The 19,894-nt window shown below is 37.2% G+C and overlaps 1 protein-coding gene across 1 annotated transcript in view; it reads left to right on the forward strand.

The window, feature by feature from the left end:
- Positions 1-19,894, forward strand: part of GRIP1 (glutamate receptor interacting protein 1) — a 757,962-nt gene that overhangs the window by 270,996 nt on the left and 467,072 nt on the right. The window lies entirely within an intron of this gene.

Here is a 19,894-nt window from a genome sequence, read left to right on the forward strand (position 1 = left end):
AAGTTAGGAAATATTCCCTCTGTATCTTCTGAAAGAGATTATAGAGAGTTGGTATAAATTTCCTTAAATGTTTGGTAGAGTTCATCAGTGAACCTATCTGGGCCTGGTCCTTTCTGTTTTAGAAGGTTATTAATTATTGATTCAATTTATTTAATAGATATAGGTCTGTTGATATTTTCTTTCTTTTCCTATGTGAGTTTTGGCAGATTGTGTTTTTCAAGGAATTGGTGTTTTTTTGTTTTGTTTTGTGTTTTTCCTGCCCCTCCCCCTGCCCAAGACAGAGTCTTGCTCTGTTGCCCAGAGCTGGAGTGGAATGGTGCAATCTCGGCTCACTGCAACCTCCGCGTCCAGGTTCAAGCAGTTCTCTTGCCTTAGCCTCCCGAGTATCTGGGATTACAGCACGTCTGGCTTATTTTTGTACTTTTAGTAGAGATGGGGTGTCACCATGTTGGCCAGACTGGTCTCGAACTCTGCCCACCTTGGCCTCCCAAAGTGCTGGGATTACATGCATGAGCCACTGTGCCCAGCCGGAATTGGTGCTTTTTATCTCAGTTATCAAATTGTTGGTATAGAGTTGTTCATAGTATTTCTTTATCAACCTTTTAATGACCTTGCGATCTGTAGTGATGTCTTCTCTCTCATTGATACTAGTAATCTTATGATCTCCCTTTAATCTTAGTTAGCTTGGCTCAAGGGTTGTCAATTACATGTATCTTTTTAAGGAACTAGTTTTTAGTTTTGTTGATTTTTCTCCATCAATTTCCTGATTTCGATTTAATTGATGTCTGCTCTAATTTTTTGGTTGTTTTTAATGAGTAGAGACAGGGTCTCACTAAGTTGCCCAGGCTGATCTCAAACTGCTGGCCCCATGTGATCCTCCTGCCTCAGCCTCCCAAAGTGTTGGGATTACAAGTGTGAGCTGCCGTGCCCAGCCTCCGCTGGCATTAATTATTATGGCAAATAATTATTATTATTTTGCTTACTTTGGAGTTATTTTGCTCTTTTTTTTTCTAGTTTCTTAAGGTAGAAGCTTAGATTATTGGTTTTAGATTTTATTTATTTTCTAACATATGCATTCAATGCTATAAATTTCCCTTTGAGTGCTTCTTTCTTGGCATGGCACAAATTTTGGTAAGTTTTATTTTCATTTTCATTTAGTTCAAAATATTTTGCTAAATGTTTCTTGAGATTTCTTCTCTGAATCATTTGATATTTGGAAGTATATTATTTAATCTCCAATATTTGGGGACTTTCCAGCTGCCTTTCTGTTATTCATTTCTAGTTTACTTCCATTGTGTTCTAGTGGCATTAATTCCATTGTGGTATGGTTTATATTCCTTTAAATTTTTAAGGTGTGTTTCATGGCCCAGAATGTGATCTCTCTTGGTGTATGTTCCATGTGAGATTGGGAAGAATGTATGTTCTACTGTTACTGAATGCACTTGTGTATAAATATAAATTGTATCCAGCACTTGATGGCACTGCCAAATTCAGCAGTATTGTTACTGATTTTCTGCTTGCTGGATCTGTCCATTTCTGATAGAATAGTGTCGAAGTCTCCAGCTACAATGGTTGGGTTCATCTCTTTCTCCTCAGTTTCATTTGTTTTTCCCTCAAGTATTTTAATGCTCTGTTTTTAGGCACATGTATGTTAAAGATTGTTCTGTATTCTTGGGATTCTTCACTCTATATAGTGCCCTCTCTTTATCCCTGATAATTTTCCTTGCTTTGATGTCTGCTGTCTGAAATTAATATAATCTAACTTTATTTTGATTTGCATTTACATGGTATATCTTTCTCAATCGTTTACCCTTAATCTGCATGTTTCTTTAAATTAAAAGTGGTTTCTTGTAGACAGTATGTCTTTGGGGCTTGTTTTTTGACCCACTCTGACAGTCTCTCTTTTGATTGTATTTAGACCATTGATGTTTAAAGTGATAACTGATCTAGTTGGATTAAAATGTACCATATTTTTACTGTTCTCTATTTGTTACCCTGTTCATTTGTGTTTGTTTGTGGTTTTAACAGAACATTTTACATAATTCTACTTTCTCTGCTCTCTTAGCATATCAATTATACTTCTTTTTGGTTTGCTTGCTATTTTTAGTGGTTGCCATAGAGTTTTCAATGTACATTTATAACTAATCCTTGCCCACTTTCAAATAGCACTACATCAGTTTGCTAGTAGTGCAAGTACCTCTTAGTAACATTTTACTAATTCTTTCCTCCTACCCCTTGTATCATTGCTATCATTCATTTCACTTATATGTAAGCACACATAACCATACATAGGCATCCATAATTGAATACATTTTTGCTGTTATTAGAACCAACTGTTATGTTAAATCAATTAAGAAAAATACTATTTTATTTACCTTCACTTATTCCTTATCTAGTGTTCTTTCTTTTTTTATGTTGACTGAATTTCTCACCTACGTCAATTTTCTTCTTTCTAAAGAACTTTTTAAACAATCCTTGTAAGGCAAGTCTAGTGGCAAGAAATTTTCTCAATGTTTGCTTCTCTGAGAAAGTGATTCTCCTTTACTTTTGAAGAATAATTTCACAGGAGACAGAATTCTAGGTTGGTGGTGGTTTTCTCTCAATCCTTTAAATATCACACGTCATTCTCTTCTTCCTTGCATGGCTTCTGAGAAGTCAGATGTAATTCTTATCTCTGGTCCTCTAAGGGTAGGGCATTTTTTCCTTTCTGACTTGTTTTAATAATTTTATTTACTTTTGGTTTTCTGAAGTGTGAATATGTATGCCTTGGTATGGTTTTCACAGTATCATGATGGTATTCTCTGAGATTCCTGAATCTATGGTTTGGTGTCTGACATTTATTTGGGGGAAATTCTGTCATTATTTCTTCAAATATTTCTTCTGTTTCTTTCTTTGTTTTCCTTCTGGTATTCCCATTATGTATATCTTACAGCTTTTGTAGTTTGTCTCAGTTCTTCCATATTCTATTCTAGTATTATTTTTTCTTTTATTTTCTGCTTTTCTGTGTTCCTACTGATATATCCTCAAGCTCAGAGATTCTTTCTTCAGCTATGTCTAGTCTACTAATGAGTCCATCAAAGGCATTCTTCATTTCTGTTACAGTGTTTTTGACCTCTAGTATTTTTTTCTTAGAATTTCCATCTCATTGCTTACATTATCTTTTCTTACATGTTATCTACTTTTTTCATTAGGGCTTTTAGCATATTAGTAATAGTTGCTTTAAATTCAGCCTGATAAATCCAGCATTCTTGCCATATCTGAGTCTTGTTCTGATGATTATTCTGTCTCAAACTGTATTTTTTTTTTCTGTCTTATAATTTTTGTTGAAAGCTGGCTATGATGTACTGGCCAAGAGGAACTCTAGCAAATAGGCTTTTATTGATGTGGCAGTAAGTTTTGTGGGGAAAGGATGCATTCTATAGCCATTTCTATGATTAGGTCTCCATCTTTTAGTGAGCCTGTGCCTCTAGGTTGTGAACTTTACAAGTGCTTCTCAATTCCTCACCCTCCCTACTACCTCATGTGGGACAGGATGTCTATAGAGGGCTAGCGTTACATATTTCACTTCTCCCATGTGCAAGAACAAAGCTGGCTGAAGTTGGGTATTTCCTTTACCCAGGTCAGTCAGGTTAAAATCTGCCAAGATAGTTTCTTCTGAGGGCAGGACTTGTTAAGAAGAACAGAATTCTGTGGCATTTTTCTTTTCATTTCTTTCTTTCTTTCTTTTTTTTTTTTTTTTTTTTTTTTTTTTTTTTGAGGAGTCTTGCTCTGTCACCCAGGCTGGAGTGCAGTGGTGCAATCTCGGCTCACTGCAAGCTCCGCCTCCCGGGTTCATGCCATTCTCCTGCCTCAGCCTCCCGAGTAGCCAGGACTACAGGAGCCTGCCACCTCACCCAGCTAAATTTTTTTGTATTTTTAGTAGAGACGGGATTTCAGCGTGTTAGCCAGGATGGTCTCGATCTCCTGACCTTGTGATCCACCTGCATCAGCCCCCCAAAGTGCTGGGATAACAGGCGTGAACCACCATGCCCGGCCCGGCATGTTTCAAAATGGTTATTTTTCCCTCTTCCTGCCAAAAGCAGGAGGAGATATTTCTTCAGTATTCACTGTGAGAACCTCATCAGGTTTCAGGAGGTAAAGCTCACTAAAGTAAGGTGCCTCCAGGTGACTGAGTCTTCCTGGAGTTTTTATCTTCCGGGCTTATTCACATTCCAGAAATTCATCAATTACAGCACAGGCTTTCCTAGCCCCGCACCAGTTCCCACAGAAGTTTATGCTTTGGTTTCCATTCTAGTAAGAGTAGTGATTCTCTGATTCATCTGTTTGTGTCTTCACTTTTGTGGGCAGTGGTTTTGCCCTATGACCATCACATCTCTGATGGGTTCATGAAGAGTCGTTGATTCAGTTTGTTAGCCTTTCACTTGTTATTAGGATAGAGTAGTGATGCTCATGCTCCTTAGATGCTGAACTGGAAACTGGAACTCTTAGTTTGAATGTTGGCAGTAAATATTCAAAATTATCAGTTTAGTTAGACCTTTTGACATGTAAAACTAAAAACCACCTTGTACTGGCATTATAAAAGTGGTTTCAATGTAGCAATGCATATTATTTAAAAATTTTACTCTGTTTTGCTGTGCCTAGCCCAATTCCTGGTACATAATAGTAGTTCAATAAATATTTATTAACTTTAGGCAGATGGTTTAATTCATGTATTTGTATCATGATTTCCTGTAACACCAGTAACCTAAGAGTAATATATTGTAATTACTTACAGAAAACAACATGGGAAAATTAACATTTTAAAACATTAATATTGCTTATTACAGTTCAACGTAACTACCATCTTATGTGATTATATTGCTCTAGTTGATTTTTAAACTTTGTAAAAATTTCCATCTACTGAGCTTATTAGCTGAAAGGATTGAATTCATTATTCTAGCTTTAAAATCAACAAAAGTAAAAGATTTTGATATATGCATCAGTTTTGATATTACCTATCAAGAGTGTAATAGAGGCAGATCAGGTGACTGAGGTCACCAGGCAAAGGGCTTCTTTGCCAGTCCATTTGGGAATAGTGGAAAACAAAATTGTTAAATTAAAATTTTATCCTCCCGAATGCACTAAACTAATACATGTAAAAGACATTTAACTACGTTGTTAGTATGTGTACTTCTGAAATTATTAAAGTTTTAAATTGCATTAAGATTTTTTGGGACACCTTTTATTAGAATTTGCAGAAAATAACAGTAAACCAAGGCTTTTCTCTATTTTTACCCATTAGTGGTTCTGTACAGCAGTGGCTCTCAAAGTATAGTCTATGGACCCCTGGGGGTCCATGTTATTTGAGGTTGCACAATAGTGGGTAACACCTCTGGAGCTTTAGTACCCAAGCAGTGGCACCAAGGTTTACTAGTAGTAGTCAGTATATTATTAGCCACCACACACATGCAATTAAAAGTAAAAAGCAGGTTTCACCTATGAATGCCTTTAAAGAAGTAATAAATATATTTTTAATATTCTGTGTTAACAAAGTGGGAAGGACTTTTAAAGCACTCTGTTGCATACCAAAGTACTATGGCTGTATCCAAAAAAACACTTAATGAGATGTTTGAGTTGTGAACGGAATTAGCTACTTTTTCCATGGAATAATATTTTTGTTGAAAGAATGGACAGGCAAATTGTAGTTATTCAGACTTGGGTATTTGGCAGACATTTTCTCAAAAATGAACAAGATGAATTCATTTGTTACTTCAAGGATAACAGATAACATTTGTTGCCAATAATAAGATACAATTTTTTAAGTGAAAATTGGAACTTTGGAAAACTTGTATCTACCATTAGGAACTTGGCAGCTTCCTAATATACTTACTGACTTTTTGGATGAGACTTGTGGTAATAATGAATGTGATGTTTTGATATTGTATAATGAAACATGAAATGTATTAACATTTGGAAGACCTGCATAACTCAGTGAACCAATATTTTCCAACTAACAAGTGCATGATGCACAAAATTATGTGTAAAGATACATTCTAGATGTAAGAAAGAACAATTAATATTAATGTGATAGAGTACAAGCAGTTCATTGACATAGTTTCAGATTCCACATTGTAACTAATATTTAAGAAACTACCTCTTGTTGAATCCTGGTATATTACCAAAGAACATCCAAAATTATCTGAAAAGGCTGTTAAAATACTCCTTCCTTTTCCAACTACATTTCTGTGTGAGGTGGGATTTTCTTTGTATACTCTGTTCAAATAACATATTGCAACAGATTGAATGTAGAATCTGACATTAAAATGTAGCTTCTTCTTATTAAGCTATATATTGAACAGATTAGGTAAAAATATAAAGCAATGGCTGTCTTAGGTATTTTTTTATTTGAGAAATGTAGTTATTTTTCATACAATATTTTACTTATGTTAACATGTGATGGATTTATTGCTTAATAAATTAGTAATAAACATATTTTAAAATTCTCAGGCTGGGCGTGGTGGCTCATGCCTGTAATCCCAGCACTTTGGGAGGCCAAGGCGTGTGGATCACCCGAGGTCGGGAGTTCAAGACCAGCCAACCTGACCAACATGGTGAAACTCTGTCTCTACTAAAAATACAAAATCAGCCAGGCGTGGTGGCAGGTGCCTGTAATCCCAGCTACTCAGGAGGCTGAGACAAAAGAACTGCTTGAACCTGGGAGGCGGAGGTTATAGTGAGCTGAGATCGTGTCACTGCACTCCAGCCTGGGTGACAAGAGAAAGACTCCATCCCAAAAAGTAAAAATTAAAATAAAATTCTCAGTTTTAATGTCAAATATGGTACATATCAGTAGATAAAATTCATATAAACAAAAGCTCTTTGATGTCCTCAGTAATTTTTAAAAGAAGTAGATGGATCCTGAGACCAAATAATTTAAAATGTACCACTTTAAAATGAGATAGTCTATGGGAAATATACACACACATATATACATATGTGTATATGTATATATGTAGAAAATTATGTTTCTACTGTGATGAAACAAGTTTGCTGCCTGTCAGGAGTCAGACTGGCATAGGAGTGTCATAAAAGCACTTAGAAGTCTTACAGTTGAAAAACAGGCTTAATTTTGTTTGACTTGTTATTTCTCAGATTCTTGGATAAAATCCTATTTGTTTTCTGAGGAAAGGATGTTCATGAGGAATCATCTTTTGCAAATACTGCTTTACTTACACTTTGTTTTAAAGATCTAGTGTCTTGAGTAGGTTAAAATGTTATAAACCTCACAGTTCTCTAGTATAAAATATAAAGGGAGCAACTTTAATCATGAAGCAAATATATGAACATATTTCATGAGCAAATGGGACTGAGGATCTAGTTTTGTTTTTTTCAAAATGCCTTTAAGATTCTGTAAGAAGTTCAAAGTCTGTACTATTAGAATTCTTGTTTCTTGTCATTCAGAAAATTTTCGCTGGTATAGGATAAGAAGGAGGTTATTAGTCATCTGAAAATTCTAACACTTCTTCAAGGTTTTGAGGCTATATTTTTAAATGGTAGTCTCAAGTTTTTGTGTTTTTTTAAAATGCACCAGTGTGGTTTAATGGAAGAGTGAGGACTTAGAGGACTTACATAAGGCTGGTTACAAATACTGTGTCCAAAATTTATTGAATCTTTAATGGATAAGTTTATAAACATCAGCTCCTGTAAAATGAGATTATTATGACTACCTTACTAGGTTGTTGTAAGAAGAAAACTAAATTTTGATAGAGCCTTTAGTACAACCAATACACAGGAATTGAGTGCCTATCAGAGGCCAAGCTCTGTGCCAGGTACCAGGGAAACAAACATGAATAAAATACTGGCTCTTTCCTGAGCAAGTTTTGAGATGGGTTTCAGGGAAAGTCAATATAGTCTTAATCACAACAGAGAATAATAGTGCTGCAATAAAGTAAGTGAGGAGAGACAGATAGTTGTCCTCCAGTGGGTCTATTTACCCATTCTTTGCTAATAGAAACTCTCAAATTTAGAGAAACCACATTTTCCTTCTTCCAATGCAGTAAGGTGTGGCCAAAAGACAATGACATCTACACAGAAGTGACAGATGCAACTTACTGATCCTGTTCTCAGATGAAAACTTTACTGTTTTTTCTCTTCCTTTGTGCTAGACCTTGGCCATGACAGTATTGAGTCACATTCATGAATATAAGGACAGTATTTCGGGTTATAATGTTTCAGACAGAAGGAACCCAGATCCCTGGAAGACCTCATGTAATAGTTCAACCTCCTGTCTCCCACCACTCAGACCTTAATATGAGAAAGAAAGAAAGAAAGAAAGAAAGAAAGAAAGAAAGAAAGAAAAAGAAAGAAAGAAAGAAAGAAAGAAAGAGAAGAAAGAAAGAAGAAAGAAAGAAAGAGAAAGAGAGAAAGAAAGAAAGAAAAAAGAAATCTTTCATTTTGTTTAAGCCACTCCCCCCTACTTTTTTTTTTTTTTTTTTTGAGACGGGGGCTTGTTCTGTTGCCCAGGCTGGAGTGCAGCAGCCTGATCTTGGCTTATTGCAGCCTCTACTTCTTGAGCTGAAGCAGTCCTTCCACTTTAGCTTCCCAAGTAGCTAGAATACAGACATATGCCTCAAAGCCCAGCTAATTTTCCTTTTATTTTTTGTGGAGATGGGGTCTCACTATGTTGCACAGGCTGGTCTTAAACTCCTGGGCTCAAGCAATCCACCAACCCCAGCCTCACAAATTGCTGGCATTACAGGCATGAGCCACTGTGCCCAGCCTAAGCCACTCTTACTAATTTGTTAAAGCACCTGAACTAGTATCCAAACTAATAGAGTAATCCTGGGATTCTCTAAGTCTCAGGCCTAGACCCCTTGGAAGGGATGGGGGAGGTGAGCATCAGGGAGAGCTTTCTGGAAAATGAAGTTCCTGAGCTAGGTTTTGGAGGATCATTGTGATTTGGAAAAAACTCTTCCCCAGGTGATTCTGACTCTGTCCTCTTATAATACCACCCTCATCCATGAGAATCACTAATGTGCTGCCTCGTCATGAGATTTGACTTGTCCTTTGTTAGTAATATTCCAGTAGAAGAAGATCTAATTACATAGTATTGCTTTATTCCTAAAAACAAATTTGTATGGAATGTTTACTATATGCATAGAAATAAAGGATATAAATATCCAGTATGGATCTGCTGATATGGTTTGGCTATTCCCCACCCGAAATCTCATCTTGAATTGTAATCCCCATAATCTCTATTTGTCAACGGCAGGACCAGGTGGAGGTAATTGGATCATGGGAGTGGTTTCCCCATACTGTTCTTGTGACAGTGAGTGAATTTACATGAGATCTGATGGTTTTGTAAGTGACTGGCATTTCCCCTAATTACACTCACTCCATCCTGCTGCCCTGTGAAGAAGGTCCCTGCTTCTCCATTGCCTTTTGCCATGATTGAAAATTTCCTGAGGCCTCCCCAATAATGCAGAACTGAGTCAAACTTCTCTCTTTTTAAAAAAAAATATAAACTATAGTCTTGGGTATTTCTTCATAGCAGTGTGACAGAGCTAATACATACACCTTATTTATATATTTATTTAATTTTTCTATAAACTCATTCTCCCCCCAGAATATAAGCTTCATTAAGACATGGTCATTGCTTTTTTTTTTTTTTTTTTTTTAGTGGTATCACTAGTACTTAGTGCAGCTGGACACATAATAAGTATTCAGTAAATTATTTGTTGAATTAATAAAGGGACAAATACATGTCAGACTATTGGAATGCAACCATAAAAAGGACAGTTCTACCCTGAACTCACAGTTAAATAAGCAGATAATTACAAGGTTGTATAAGAAGCAGCTATAATAAAGTGAATGAAAATGAAAAGAAGGCTCCTTTCAGTTAATTAACCTTTATTAACAATGATACATTTAAATTTTTCTTGCTATGTACCAGTCTCCAAGAGCTTCATGGACTCATTTAATACAGCAATCCTACGAACATGGTACTATTGTTTATCCTCATTTGTAGATGAGGAAATGGGGTACAGAGAGTTTAAGTAACTTGCTCACAGTTGCACAGCTGAGGGTGGCACATTTACTTCTAAAATAAAAGTCATAGATTTATAACTATATATGAAGTATATATATAAAATTTATAACTATATATCACATAATATAGACAATAGGTTAAGGCACAGCCCTCAAACCTGTATCTCCACCATTATTCCTATCATAGTAATACTATCACGGTACTATCCTTCCAGTTACACCAAAATCAAAGAATCATCCTTGATTTCTTAGAACCCTATTTCTACTCTTGCCCATTTTCCATAAACAACCAGAATATTCATCTCAAACGTAGATCATGTCACTTCCCTATTTAACACTGTGCAGTGAGTTCTCTGCTCCTAATGCATGTAGAATAGAAGTCCATAATTTTTATCTGGGACTGGAAAGCCTGAGGTGAGCTGGCCCCTCCCTGCCTCTTTAGTTTCCTCTCCTATTATTCTCCACAGTGGTCACCTTCCTGTGCCTGGCACAATGCCAACTCAATGTTGTCATCCTTCCTGTTCATGCTGTATCAAAGGTACTGCCCCCACACCTTTGCTTGGATGGATCTTCTTGTATTTTTTAGGTCTTTGCTCAAGTTGTATCTCCTCTGGGTAAAGCTTTCTCAGCTCTCCCCATTCTAATATAGCCCTCAGAGTCACTTACATTGCATCACCTTGTCACTTCTCACTATTGGAAATTGCTTTGTTCGATGATGTACTTGTACGTTATCTGTTTCCTCTGATATCCTCCAAACTTCATGTTGAAATGTGATCCCCAATGTTGGAGGTGGGGCCTAGTGAGAGGTCCGTGGATCTGTCTTGAACGGCTTAGTGTCAATGAGTGAGTTCTCGCTCTATTAGTTCACCTGAGAGCTGGTTATGTACAAGTAGCCTGGCACCTTTTCCTGTCTCTTGCTTCCTCTCTCTCTGTGTGATATACTTGCTTCCCCTTCACCTTCTGCCATAATCGTAAGCTCCCTGAGGCCTTCACCAGAAGCAGATGCCTTTACCACACTTCCTGTACAGCCTAGGGAACCGTGAACCGAAATAATCCTCTTTTCTTTATAAATTACCCAGTCTCAGGTATTCCTTTATAGTAACACAAACAGACTAACACACCTCCTCATCTATATTATACCTTCATGAGAGGAGTGTTACCCTCATGTGCACTGTTCTATCTTTAGAGTGTGAATAGTGTCTGGCACTAGAGACACAGGAAGCATTTGTCGAATAAATGAATCAGATTTAGTGTGAGACAAGCACATATTCTTCATGGTTCATGGAAGCATACTGTTTAAATTATTCAAGGGCCTTTAATGTTTTCCTCCTAAAAAGTATGTCAGACACCAAAAATCAACCAGCAAGAATGTGAAATAGGACCAGTTCTAAAAGTTGGTCAAAACCGTCATGGATTAAACATCTAGCATGTGACTGGCACTAAATACATTTTATAGGGTGAAAAGATGAATCCTTAGAGCCATAGACATTCTAAAAGTGTAATTTAAGCTAATAGTTTTAAACTCTTTACTTGAACTTGCAACTAAAGCTACTATCAAGGAGAATGATGACTTAGAATTTTCCCTTCATATTCTGTTCCACACCCACTGCATAATAAATATTGAACATGTGTGTGAAGAACAATTGAGTAAATAAATGAACAAACAGAATAATGAACCAGATAAATGCTCAATAATAAAAGTAAAGAGGAGGCCAGGGACAGTTGCTCACACCTATAATCCCAGCACTTTGGGAGGCCAAGGCAGGTGGATCACTTGCGGTCAGGGGTTCAAGACCAGCTGGACCAACATGGTAAAACCCCATCTCTACTAAAAATACAAAAAATTAGCCAGGCATGGTGGTGGGCACCTGTGATCCCAGCTACTCAGGAGGCTGAGGCTGGAGAATCGCTTGAACCTGGCAGGCGGAGGTTGCAGTGAGCCAAGATTGCACCACTGTACTCCAGCCTGAGTGACAGAGTGATGTTCCATCACCAAATGAATGAATGAATAAATAAATAAATAATAAAAGTAAAGAGGAGAGGCAGGAATAATGGGTAACTCAAATTGGATAAATGACTGTTAAAAAATCTAACACTCACAAGTGCTTTAAAATATTTGCTATTAACCCGAACAAGTTTGCTTGTAAATCATAGCTAGGATCGGGAGCCAAAGAAATGGCTTTAAGAGAAAAAGGCCGAGAAGGCAGGAGAGATGAATCACATGGCAGTGCATTTAGAGGATGGAAAAAAAGAGAAATTTAAATTAGATTATTTATGACAACTTAGAAGTGAGACCACAAGAACAAATTTAAATACCAAGAAAATGTTCCTGTAGCCAAATGAATAAATAAAAAATCTCAGCTTCTAGAAATTCAGTACTTGGGTAAAACCAACCAACCAAGAAACAAATATAAATAAATAAATGTGTTTAACTTAGAATAAATAGACTTTTCTTGATCTCCAAGTAGCTTGAAAAGAACAAGCTGGCGAAGAGAAAAAGGGAAGGAGGAAGAAAGGAGGAAGAGAGGAGAGAGAGAAAATGAAATGAATTCCAGGAAATAGAAAGCATTAGGTAATATATTCTTCAGAATCGTCAAATATGGAGCTTAAATAGATTCCATGAAGTCTCACAATTACCTTAAAAGACACTATAATCAGCACTGTATTTTTCATCACTTCAAAGCATCTAGCTGCATAAAAATAATAACATCTTGTAGCTAGAAGAGATTTTCTAGTCCAAATCTTTCCTTCTAAGACACATATACCTTCAGGAAAAAATGAGTTCTGATACAATGAGCATTTTTGAAACCCTATTTGAATATAGTTCCTTCCCTATTGATAGTTTCAATAGGGACAGTTTTGATATTCCTTCCCTATTGAAACTATTGAAATATTTGAAACTATTGAACACAAATATTCAAATAGACAGCACACTTAGCATTTTACATTCAGAAATTATTTTTTATGCTTTTGCACTTTTATGCTCATTCTACAGTTACTGAATGAATGTATTGATTCCATATGGTAGAAAAAAATTAGAAAAATCTTTAAAATCTCAGTAACTTCAGTTATCTGAGCCCTTTGAAGCCTAATATATTTGCAGTCTCAGAATGACTGCCTGACATTTCATTTTGCAAGAAGTCTGAACAACCACAATAAATTTACAAATGCGGACATGCCACAGTTAAATTTCATTTCACGCTCAGTAAGCAAACATTATCAAACTATAAGCACTGTCCTCCACTGTCTTTTTAACTCAAAATCTTGTAGCCAATGGAGGGTCGACCTTGAAGTAGTTCACAGATGGATGAATTGGCTTAGTTTATTCACCAGTTTGCAGATGAACAAACTTAGGGTGTATTATTACTCTTTAGGCAGGTGGCTCTATGCTTTATTTAATAAACAACACAAATAAGTAGTAATTGGACAGAATCAAATTAGAGGCCCAATTAAGAATTATTTGTGGAAAAAGTGTTTTAAACATAATGAGTATTTTTTTGTATATTTTGGGTTATCACAATGCTGAGGGTTGGGGATCGTTGCTAGCATTTCGTGGATGGTGGCTGAAGGTGCTAGAATTAAAATGAGGGAGACATGGTTACACATGGAAAATTTATTCTGCATCCTGTACAACCCTCACATAACTACTATTAATAAAAACCTTTTTTCCCTTGAGACAGAGTTTCACTCTTATTGCCAAGGCTGGAGTGCAATGGTGCGATCTGGGCTCACGGTAACCTCTGCCTCCCAGGTTCAAGTGATTATCCTGTCTAAGCCTCCCGAGTAGCTGGGATTACAGGCACGTACCACCACACCCAGCTAATTTTTGTATTTTTAGTAGAGACGGGATTTCTCCATGTTGGCCAGGCTGGTCTCAAACTCCTGAACTCAGGTGACCCACCTGCCTTGGCCTCCCAAAGTGCTGGCATTACAGGCGTGAGCCATCATGCCTGGTCAATAAAAACTCTTATAAATGAAAATCTATTTATAATTATTTGAGCATGGAAGCAAATACTGTTATATAGACATAAAGTATTTTTCAGTTTTAGTGTATAGTGAATATACTGGTTTTTATTCTGATGTCTACCTTTCTACCTTTTTATTTTCTGTATGTTGTATGGAAGGGCTTGTGATCCCGTCTCAAATTCAGAATTATTCATTAGAAGTGGTTGCAAGGATTTAACTATACTTTCTGTTGTAGCAATGCCCTCAGATCCACTTATTTGAAATACATATTACTAAATATATGTCAGCATTAAGACATTTTGTGTTTAGGCCAGGCATGGTGGCTCATGCCTGTAATCCCAGCACTTTGGGAGGCTGAGGCGGGCAGATTGCTGGAGCTCCGGAGTTCAAGATCAGCCAGATGGTGAAACCCTGTCTGTCTCAAAACAAAACAAAAATTAGCTGTATATGGTGGTACATGCCTGTAATCCGAGATACTCAGGAGGGTGAGGTAGGAGGACTGCTTGACCCTGAGAGGTGGAGGCTGTACTGAGCTGTGATTGCACCACTGGATTCCAGCCTGGGCAACACACCAAGATCCTGTCTCAAAAAAAAAAAAAGGCATTTTGTGTTTAAATTATGTGCTCATGAGTTACATGATCTATGAATTTCAGTTAGTAAAGAGGGATATTACAAATCATTTGCTACAATGAAGTAGTAGTGGGTCTGATGAGAATAATATTAGTGCCACAGGACAGAGTAATTTTTTCTTTCCCATTCTCATCCTCAGTAGGTCAGGGTATCTCTCCCAAGGCCACATGAAGGCGGCAGCAATTATTGGCATCTCATGCAGTTGCTATGACATCTAAAAGGGCCAGATTAATTTAATGTCTTAAAGATTTCTCTTATAGACTATATGTTTCATACTGTTACTAAAAAACAATACTGTAACCATTAATCTAATTATGCATTGAAGGGAACTCTCTAATCACTGATCTAGGGAAGTTTGTAAATTGAAGATTTAATCTCAATAGTTGGTCCATTTCTTTTTTCCTAAAAGGGGATGAAGAATCTAATTCAGAAGAGTACAGAAATCATGTAAATGCTATATAGGCAATTGCCTGCTTCCTAAAAAAGAAAATAATTAGCACTTGAAAAATACGTATTTGTTAACATATATTTGCCATTGCTGGTTGAAATGCATTTTGTTGAATAATTCAAACTGCTTTATTGTCTCATGTGAACAAATTTTTCTAATAAATTTAATATTATAGTTTAGTGAACATTTAGCTCAACTGATAACCAATTTGTTATAATAGCCTGCTTTCTTTACATCAAAATATAGGAGTGCTGGAATTTCTTTTAAAGTAATTAGTGTTTTGAGACTGGCTAGTCAGGATAGTACTTCAACCGTTGTTCACAAGCATTTATGCCTACAGGGGCCAGGTGGTAACTGAATGATTGAATTGTGCCCAGGGGAGGGACTGTAGCTAAATGGAAAGCACATGTTTATTTATGGGTGGCAGGCAGCCACCACTCAGCTCTAATCAATAGTTGCCATATTGGAATCAGGCTCAAGGTTACCAGATCTTTTGCTATTTCAAGAAAAAAAAAAGTTTATTTATGAAATCTCTTGACTTATAGATGTTTGTCCAGTTTTAAAAAACAAAAAGGCTAGGCACAGTGGCTCATGCTTATAATCCCAGCACTTTTGGAGGCTGAGGTGGGCAGATCACAAAGTCAGGAGTTTGAGATCAGCCTGGCCAACACGGTGAAAACCCATCTCTACTTTAAAAAAAAAAAAAAAAGCCAGGTGTGGTGGCAGGCGCCTGTAATCCTAGCTGCTCGGGAGGCTGAGGCAGGAGACTCGCTGGAACCTGGGAGGCAGAGGTTGCAGTGAGCCGAGATCATGCTACTGCACTCCACCCTGGGCGACAGAGCTAGACTCCGTCTCCAAAAAAAACAAAAAACCAAGAACAAAACTACAAACATTCATGTGAGCCAAACAAAACATGTTTGTGGCATTCTGTGAACTGCCATTTGCAACGTCTCAACTGCCCCATCAGTTTAGACTGTAGAGCTCAATAACTGATAAATAGCACCTCTTACTGGAGGTTGTGCTATGGAGTGAAAGGGCCATTCTGTCTGCACAAAGAGTGGTACACCTAATTGAATGGACTTGAACTACACTACTATTCTGTCAGCCCTTGGTTGTATTATAATAGCTAACTGTTAAGCAATTGTAGCTATTATACAACAGTTAGCTATTATAATACAACCAAGAACTGACAAAGATTTTAGGTTGGCCCTTTATTGCTAAACATGGATCATTTTAGTGTAGGAGATGGGAAAAAATTCAGAAGTGTATTAGTCCCATTCTCACATTGCTATAAAGAAATAACTGAGACTGGGTAATGGTATAAAAAAAGTAGGTTTAATTGGCTCAGAGTTCTACAGGCTATAAAGGAAGCATAGCAGCATCTGTTTCTGGGGAGGCCTCGGGAAGCTTCCAGTCATGGTGGAAGGCAAAGGCAGAGTGAGCATCTCACTTGACCAGAGCAGGAGCAAGAGAGAGAGGAGGAAGGCGCCACACCTTTTTTTATTTGTATTTGTATTTTTATTTTTTTTGAGACGGAGTCTTGCTCTGTCGCCCAGGGGCTGGAGTGCAGTGGCACAATCTTGGCTCACTGCAAGCTCTGCCTCCCTGGTTCACACCATTCTTCTGCTTCAGCCTCCCGAGTAGCTGGGACTATAGGCGCCTGCCACCATACCCGGCTAATTTTTTGTATTTTTAGTAGAGACAGGGTTTCATGGTGTTAGCCAGGATGGTCTCAATCTCCTGACCTCATGATCCACCCACCTCAGCCTCCCAAAGTGCTGAGATTACAGGCGTGAGCCACCATGCCTGGACAAGTGCTACACATTTTTAACGGGCCACATCTCATGAGAACTCACTCACTGCTGAGAGAATAATACCAAGGGGATAGTACTAAACCATTCATGGAAAATCTACCTCCATGATCCAGTTACCTCTCACCAGACCCCACCTCCAATGCCGGGGGTTACAGTTTGACATGAGATTTGGTGGGGACACAGATACAAACCATATCAAGAAGGATGAGCCCAGGAAAATTGAATAAAATGATCTCGTTTACCTCCGCCACCCCTCAGGTAGAGCACCAAGTGTCTAGCCTTCTGTCTTTTAGATTGTGGCCCATATACTCATGCTTTACCTCCTTTACATCATCTATTGCAACATCCTTTCCTTCTTTGTGAACCAAGTGGACATCCTCTAAATAACAGCTTCCTTATCCTGGCTTCCCAAGCATCTCTGATTGTTTTAATAAGCTTTTATACCTTCTGCTGTATGCCTTCACATATATGGCTAAACTCTTAAACTCCTCCCCAACACCACCAAACCACATCTCATATAAAAATTCTGTCATTACAGATACTGAAATGTTAACAAATGTAATCCTTCAGATGTAAACAAATAATAGAAAGGTGCTTATGTACAATTTCTGTTTATTTCTGAATACAGAGTTTGGTATATAGATAATTTTACTTTGTCTGCATTAGTTCTTGTGCAAAAATAGTTGCTTACCACTGCTTGATAAAATCAGTCCCTAAATACCAAAATTAAAAAATCAAACTCTAGTGAAATGTTTTAAGTTGTTCTATGCAAATGGGATCTTCTTTCTATTAAAGAGTAAAGCACCATCTTTTCTGTAAGTTAGTCCTTTTAAATTGAACTGGGAGCTTAAAACTACAAAACTTAATATGGACTCTACTAATTTAAGAGTTAAAATTCAAGTGTAGCATAAAATTTATTGCCTGCATTATCTCTGGGAGACACATATACTTGAATTAATCACATAAACCAAGATATATGTTTGGTCCATTAATAATGAAAGTTGACAATTATTTTCAAATTCCATTTCAAGATAAAATTTACATAGAAAAGAATGAACTTGAATGCATGTAATTGTTAGATAGACAAAATAATCTCTGAACCGGTGTGAAAAATACCTGCTATTACCTGCCGTGATAGTGTTAGCTTCGTGATCTTGGACAAACCACTAAAACACCTTTGAACCTTTTTTTGCTCATGCATAGAGGTATAATGACATTCACCTCATTATTAGGGCTGTTGGGTTAAATTAAAAGATTGTCTATTATTATTGTCATATATTTAGTGACTATTCAGGTCTAAACTCCAGATCTTCAAATTTCTCATTCACTATTTGTTAATTGTTCTAGTTTGTTTTGGTTGAGGGAATCAGAATAATAAAGGATTTGAAACCCAAGGACAAGTGATTTTTTTTATTTAAAGATGTTCATAAAACAATTTATAGCATCGTTTTGTCAGCATCATTAAATTAGTGTTTCTTTTCACAGACTCCTAAGGCATACAAAATGGGAAATTTCTGGGAATAAAGGAACTTCACAGAACCATTGAAAGTAACTACACATTTTAGACATGAAATGTTCTTGGCTGATGAATATTTGCCTTTCTAAGTAAATTTCTCCCTGCTCCATCATTATCAATTTATATCTGAAAATAAGGAACTGTGTAAATCTAGAAGACAGACAAATTGCTTGTGAATCTAACAGAGAGTGCAAAGTGCAGTCAGTTCCCTCTGGGATGATCCTACAAACTTGACATTACGCAGATATTGAACAACCTTTATTCAGTAAGAAGCTTTTTTAAAAATTATATTTCTGGGAACATGGAGCTGCAGAATATCATTAGTTTCATTGGTAATATACTGACATGCTTGATTAATTATATTGTAAACAAATCAGATTTTTCCTGGTGTTAAAAATTATCTTTCACTTTTTTTTTTTTTTTTTTTTTGAGGCGGAGTCTCGCTCTGTCGCCCGGACTGGAGTGCAGTGGCCGGATCTCAGCTCACTGCAAGCTCCGCCTCCCGGGTTCACGCCATTCTTCTGCCTCAGCCTCCCGAGTAGCTGGGACTACAGGCGCCCGCCACCTCGCCCGGCTAGTTTTTTTGTATTTTTTTTTTTTAGTAGAGACGGGGTTTCACTGTGTTAGCCAGGATGGTCTCGATCTCCTGACCTCGTGATCCACCCGTCTCGGCCTCCCAAAGTGCTGGGATTACAGGCTTGAGCCACCGCGCCCGGCTATCTTTCACTTAAAGACCTGAAGAAAAAAGAAGCTATAGAGGAAAAAAAATTGTTCATGATTAACGCTGACTTCTCCAGACTTTAAAGTACCTATCTCATCTAGTATGAAGTGTTTCTGATTGTTGTACTTAAAAATAATTTTTTAAAGCTTGTGATTTTTAGAGATAAAGGATGAACAGCATGTGAGCATATTATGAAATTTCTCTCTTTCCACTGTCTTCACCAAGAAAATTAAGTTTTGTTTGCTGTTTAGCCCATTTACTTTCATATTTTTTTAAAAATGTGACAATTGAGCTAGGTTTATATTTGAGTTCAAGTGTAAGTTGAGTTGGATTATTTGTATTTCTTTTCCCTTAAACCAGGCAGTTTGCTTTATTTGCTGATTATGGTATGCTGTTACTAAGCCTATGAGAAGCTTCTCTGTGAAGTGCATTTTAATATTTAGATCAAACAGTGATTGGAATACATTAATGCCCAGTGGGTAAACGTGTCATTTGAAAGCAGCTGCTGAGCCTTCTCCCTGCTGCTCCAATTAACACATACTGCACACTCCTGTCAGCAAGAGGGCTGTGCATATGGATGAAACCACTTTGTTGCTTATTAATATGATATGCAATAGAGCACAAAGGGTTAATCAGTCCGCCCATTGCAAAACAATAGCATTTCAAGAGGTTTCCCAAGCACATGTTTTGAGATAATGTGGGCTAGGATTAGGATGTGGGATTAGCAGGTAGGAAAGTCAGTTCAGTCGCTAACTTTGGTTCAGTCCATTGAC

This window comes from Trachypithecus francoisi, unplaced genomic scaffold (genome assembly GCF_009764315.1).
Source record: "Trachypithecus francoisi isolate TF-2019V2 unplaced genomic scaffold, Tfra_2.0 Lachesis_group11, whole genome shotgun sequence".
NCBI lineage: Eukaryota > Metazoa > Chordata > Mammalia > Primates > Cercopithecidae > Trachypithecus > Trachypithecus francoisi.